This window comes from Sinocyclocheilus rhinocerous, unplaced genomic scaffold (assembly GCF_001515625.1).
Source record: "Sinocyclocheilus rhinocerous isolate Xijiao unplaced genomic scaffold, SAMN03320098_v1.1 scaffold4214, whole genome shotgun sequence".
Lineage (NCBI taxonomy): Eukaryota > Metazoa > Chordata > Actinopteri > Cypriniformes > Cyprinidae > Sinocyclocheilus > Sinocyclocheilus rhinocerous.
The window spans coordinates 186,182-192,230 of NW_015636077.1; the positions used below are offsets into that span (position 1 = coordinate 186,182).

Below are 6,049 nucleotides of genomic sequence, written 5' to 3' on the forward strand. Positions count from 1 at the left end.
GTTTAATCCAGGAGCAAAGAGAAATAATTTCTACTTTAAAAGTACGGATAGATCGCGATTGCACAGTCTGCGTGCGCACAAGCAATATCGGACTGAGGACAGGCAGTTCATTTGTATAAGTTAGGCCTATTTGAGAGCTCGCGTTCAGTTTTCTGCGATTACATGACTGTGTTCTCATGTTACAATAAAGCGCTCGCCACATTTGCGCGGGAATGATTAAAATTATGCGGAATACCTGCAATCCCGCGCAGACATTCAGACTCTGTAATCGACAGGAGGCGGATGCATGTCAAACTCGCTGTCGGAGAGGAAAGAGACACGCAGCTTGGAAAAGCGGCGGCTTTTCCCGGTTCAGATATCAGGGCTTTTATTGGTCCGTTTACGCTCCACCACTGTTGAGGCTGATTGGACTATAGATCCAGAGGCAGAACAAACAGTGACAGCTAGCGTAACACCCTGGTTGAATGTGATAGAAAAAAAATAACCTCACTTTCGCACTTGGGTGGTGCGCCACCCTATCGTCCTAATGAAGAAACTGCCCCTGTGAAATGTTTTGGCATAGTGACAGACATAGTGTGTAGAAAAGCAGTTCATCAAATTCATGGCTACTGCACAATGAAAAAGAGGAAGTTCCATTTTTAAGACAAACAGTAACTTCTCAGGATTGATTTAAAGATTTGAGTGAAAGATAATTTTCTGAATTTTGAATCAGACTGTTATAAATCACACCTGATTAAATCTACAGCTTCAAGAGCTCCTCCAATAATCAGTATACTCATCGCTTTAGGCATTTTTCTCCTTTACAAAGGCAAAGGGTTGCACATTTCCCAGTTCTGCACTGAAAATTGTTCCTGCTCAGGCTCTAGTGCTGATTTTTTTTCTTGCTTTTCTTGTTTGTCTTTCTGCAGGGTTTCCTCAAAAGGGGATTAATTCGGACATTCTTGGTGAGCTTTTCATTTGTCAAACCTATTCCTGGGTCATCAGAGGCCTTTGTTTCATTACCCATGATGTATTATGAAATGTGATGCTCTGAAAAAGTTGACACAAAAAGGACTGGGAGTTCATTTATTTTCTTGCACTGTAATTATAACCACACACTCATTATATGCAAAAGTAAACAAGGAAAATATGCTTTATACATCCAAAATGACACTGAATTTCTTTTGTATTCCTTTCTAATGGCTTAACTGGAACATTTCTATAAATTCACTTTTAGTTTTGGTTTTTATTCCCATGTAGACTGACAGCAATAGTTAAACTATCGCAAGAAAGCATGCATTCTTGATGATTATTACAGCTGCTCATCCAGATTTGTTTAGGTCTATTTTCTGAAAGTGTTTGAACTACAGAGGGAGCTGTTTGGAAACTTTTAAAATGACTCCTAAAACACATTTTCTTGATAAATGTATATTAGATCTTCATTTTCACATATCAAAACACCCAGTCCCTGGAAAAGAAATCATTATCATTGACAACATTTGCGTTTACGGTTGTGATTCCACCAGTTCGCTAGAGCTTACGCGCAAGTAAGCACTAACTTTGCATTGTGAACAATGACAAGCACACATATGACTATGGTCATTGTACAGAAATGCAAGTCTAAAAAACAAAATAACAATTCAGAAAATCCCAAACCAATGGTGTTGTCTCAAACTATACCTACCTCTTCCGGTTTGTCTGATTTGTCGTTGTGTTTTCTGACTTGTTAATTTGTTTTCGAATTTGTCATTGTGTTTTCTGACTTGTTATAATGTTGTCTGAATTGTTGTTGTGCTTTCTATTTTGTTTTTTAGACTTGCATTTGCGTTTGTAATTCGTTATTTTGTTTTCAGAATTGTGATTTGTTTTGCACTTCTCGGCCACCGTATCATTGCTTTCTATGTTTGCTTTGCAAGGTCTTGCCAGTAAATATATTTGTATGTTTTCTGTGTTCAACTTGACCAATGTTCTCAATAGTACAAACAGAAAGTTTGAAGTAGCCTAGTTTTAAAAGCTTGAAGTTTGAAGGTTTTCAGTTTGAAATAGTTAAGTTTTAATTTAGTAGTTTTAAAAGTTAAAAACCAGGTTAAACCAGCTGATTAAGCAAAAAAATAAAAAACAGCTAAAACCACTTAAAGTCCACCTGATTTATTAAAAACAGCAAAATAAAAGACAGCTAAAGCCAGCTGATTTAGCAAAAAACAGCTAAAAACCAGTCAAAACAAGCCGATTTAGCAAAAAAACAGTGAAAAACCAGGTAAAACCAGCTGATTTGGAAAAAAAGCAGCTAAAACCAGGTAAAAGCAGCTGATAGATAGATAGATAGATAGATAAGGTTGAATGGAAGCTTGAATGAGTTTGAATGGCTTAGAAATATTACATAGAAGGGAAGCTTGATTGAGTCTACACCGTGTCTACACCGGACGTGCCGCAACAGCTAAAGTCTGTCTATACTGGACACGACAAAGCGACCGTTGAAAATCGTTTGAAATTTGTGTCAACACGTCATAAATAGAACGCAGCAGCAGTTTACTGTCGGGGATTTGTTGTGTCGTGCCGCGCCGCATCCAGTGTAGACAGCATCACTGATTATAATGAGTTCTATAGTATTTTGTCGTGCCGCTCGCGTCCAGTGTAGACACGGTGTAATGGGCTTCAGTGTGTTTACATTTGAATGTTGGAGTTTGAATAGTCTTGGCTCATCTGAACATTCCGTCAATGTAAGTCTATGGGATTTTTATGATTTTTAATCTTCATTTTTAGGAAAACCGAGAGGTCTCAACTGTCAGTTTGATTTACTGTGGACAAACAGAACGTATAGGGGTCAGGTAGGTTTGGAACGACATAAGGGTGAGTAAATTATGACATAATTTTCATTTTTGGTGAAAGATCTCTTTCGCCACCAAGTCTCGGTAATGAATGATCTAAGAATGTAATTTGAGTTCTTAATAGCAAGCCTGTGTGTGTGCAGCTTCAAGGGAGCTAATAGAGTGAATCTTGTACTCCATTTACATTGTTTCGTTTATTGTTTCATATTCTCTTCATTTCAAAGTTTCAAGTAATACACATTCATTGACTCTTAGGTCTGAACTTTTGCTCTGATGCTTTTCAGCACAGCATTCTCAAATACGAGAAAAGAGATAAGGGTCTAAATTCTCAGAGGTCTGTGGTATTAAATGCACTTCCTGTTTATATGCAGTATATGTCTCTGGTTTGCATTAGAGTTCAGTCAGTCAGTCATTCAGTCCGTCAAGGCACATTAGTCACACTCTAAAAAATAAGGTAGGCTGGTTTCTTTTTAATACTTTATGTAATAATTATTAAGATCATGATAAAATAAATGGAAAGTTTTCCTGATAATAAGCATATGTTAATATTTCTATCTAAAATAGTTTTTTTAATGAGTAAATGTGATGAATGAGAAAATTCTAAATAAACATAACAGTTCTTTCATATATTTAAACACATCATCTGTTAATATCATACATTTGGGTAAAGTTAATTTCCATTACATTTATATCATGTTTTTTTTTATTTTTTTATTAAGAGTGCAGAACATACAACATACGGTGAACACAAAACAGCAATAGAACAGCAATGATAATAACAGCAATGAAAATAAACAGTGATGACCATCTGACAATAATAGTAGTAGTATTCAAGTAGTACTAGCACGCATAATAGTAATACTAAAGATGGTGATGATAATAATACCTTGTGATGACGGCAACAGTAATATCAATAATAATAAAAGTAATGATAATAATAATAATAATGTAATAACAATCGTAATAATAATAATGTAATAATGACACATACCACACCTATTCTAGCTTCTGTGTCAATGTTTTTTTTCTTTTTTTTTTTTTTCTTTCCAATTCACGGTAAGATTACTATATGTATATGTATGTATGCCTAAGCTGATGTGGTGCATTAAAAGAAGCATGTGGTGCATTAAAATCAGCATGAGGTGCATTAAAAACATGTGTGGTATGTGTTGGGTGCAGATTTGATTTAGTTATATTTATATATTTTAGGTATATATATTTAGTGTTATGATCTTCATTAAACCATTACCGTCTTTATATAAAATATCATCCCATCAACATCATCTTCACTTCATTTTACCGCAGATTCGTTTACAAAAAAGGCACAATTCGACGCAGGATTTTCAGAGAGATTGAAACTAAAAGACGATGCTGTGCAACTATATTGGATCCGACAGTAAAGTGCGAGTAACTTTTTATTACGTGGTCACTATTGCTTTGTCTGTTATTACAGATCACTTGATATAGTGAGTATTTATGCGTTTTTAACGGAAATCAAAGAGTTGAATGAGGTCTGATCTGGAGTGTTGTGGTTCCGTAATTTCCGTAAATGGGCAGAAAAGGGCATCACACATATTAATCACATTTTTCAGTCTAACAACCTGGTTTCATTTTCCTACTTAGCCCAGGAGTATGGTATCGGGAGCAATCAATTCTTAAACTATTAGCAACTCAAATCAGCTGTTTCATTTAAAATCAACACCAGAACCATCAATCTTCACCTTCCTTCTGCAGTAGCAGATTTAGTTAATATATCCTCCCCGAAAAAATTACTTTCCAAAATATACAAAATTATAACAAATTCAAATAAAATCATAACTTTACCAACAATCAAATGGGAAGAAGACCTTTCTATTGCTCCTGATACCGACTTCTGGACTCAGATTTGTAAAAATATTTATTCCATGACTAAAAACGCCAACCTTCAGCTCATACAGTATGAGACTCTTCACAGAACACACTACACTAGGGAAAGGCTGTCTAAAATGGGATTCACATCCGAAACTTGCTCGCACTGCTCACAAAAAAATTGTTCGGACACATATATCCATGCCACATGGCACTGCCCACCCATTAAACACTTTTGGAAAGACGTCACTGAATCCCTATCCCGCCTCCTGGGCTGCCCCCATTATCCCCCTTACTCTGTCTACTGGGTGATCTATCAACTCTCAATCAGGAAATAATAAACAAAAGGATACTCCTCATAGCTTTAGCCATCGCCAAGAAAACTATCTTCTTGAACTGGAAATCCCGAAACACTATTCACATAACGCATTGGAAAAATTTGCTCACAGACTATATTTCCCTAGTACATTTCTCACCTCCTTACAACTATACCTTGGAAACACAACACTCCAGATCAGACCTCATTCAACTTTTACAAATCTGACATTTATATCATGTTTGATTGCTTATTGATTATTGCAGATATTTTTTTATCTAGTGTGTGATTCATATTAGATGCATATTTATCATTCTTGGTTTAATTATTGTCTCCTTTTCTTTGCAAAGTATTATTTGCTCGCATACATATTTCTAGAGAACTGAAAATAATAACGGAATAAAAAAAAAAAAATCACACTTGATCTCCCAAGCGAGGCCCATATCTATCTTTAACTTGCCTTTTTTTCCATTTGCCTACCATGCTTGTGTCCTAGTGAGCATATGCAGATGCTGAGCTTAGAATGGTGTTAAACTTGTACATGTCTGACTTATTAGATCTCATTGGTATTATCTGTATTCGCTTCAAGTCATCACTGATTACTGTTATTATTATTCTTATATCAACAAATATCACTGGCCAACATCCTTTATTATCTGCTGATTCCACTTGCATCAGTATGATCAATAAATGATCATTTTTCGGTTCCAATTTTTATCTCCAGAGAACCAGTGTTATTTTAGTATCATTGAGATACTATTATAGTTTTGATTAATATTTTGAATTAGTTTTAAATACAATTTCCATTCAATTTCCACAATTTTAAAGTTATAGTGATTTTTGTTGTGTTTTTGTCATTTATGAATGTCAAAATATGTATATATATAGTTTTTATGACGTTTTATGAGTTTTTTAAATAGTTTGTTCAACTAAATGCAAATGAGAAATGTCATATAGCACCTAGCTGAAATAAGTTAAATATAAAAAGTGTGTGTATGTATATATGTGTATATATATATATATAATATACAGGTGCATCTCAATAAATTAGAATGTCGTGGAAAAGTTAATTTATTTC

The 6,049-nt window shown here is 34.8% G+C and overlaps 1 protein-coding gene across 1 annotated transcript in view; it reads left to right on the forward strand.

The window, feature by feature from the left end:
• The first annotated feature begins 3,219 nt into the window (after positions 1-3,219).
• The window catches only part of LOC107747661 (sialic acid-binding Ig-like lectin 14), an 8,003-nt gene continuing 5,173 nt past the window's right edge, over positions 3,220-6,049 (forward strand). The window contains exon 1 of the mRNA XM_016562256.1: positions 3,220-3,261. The gene's annotated coding sequence lies outside the window, so the exon portion shown is untranslated. The remainder of the gene's footprint in view (positions 3,262-6,049) is intronic.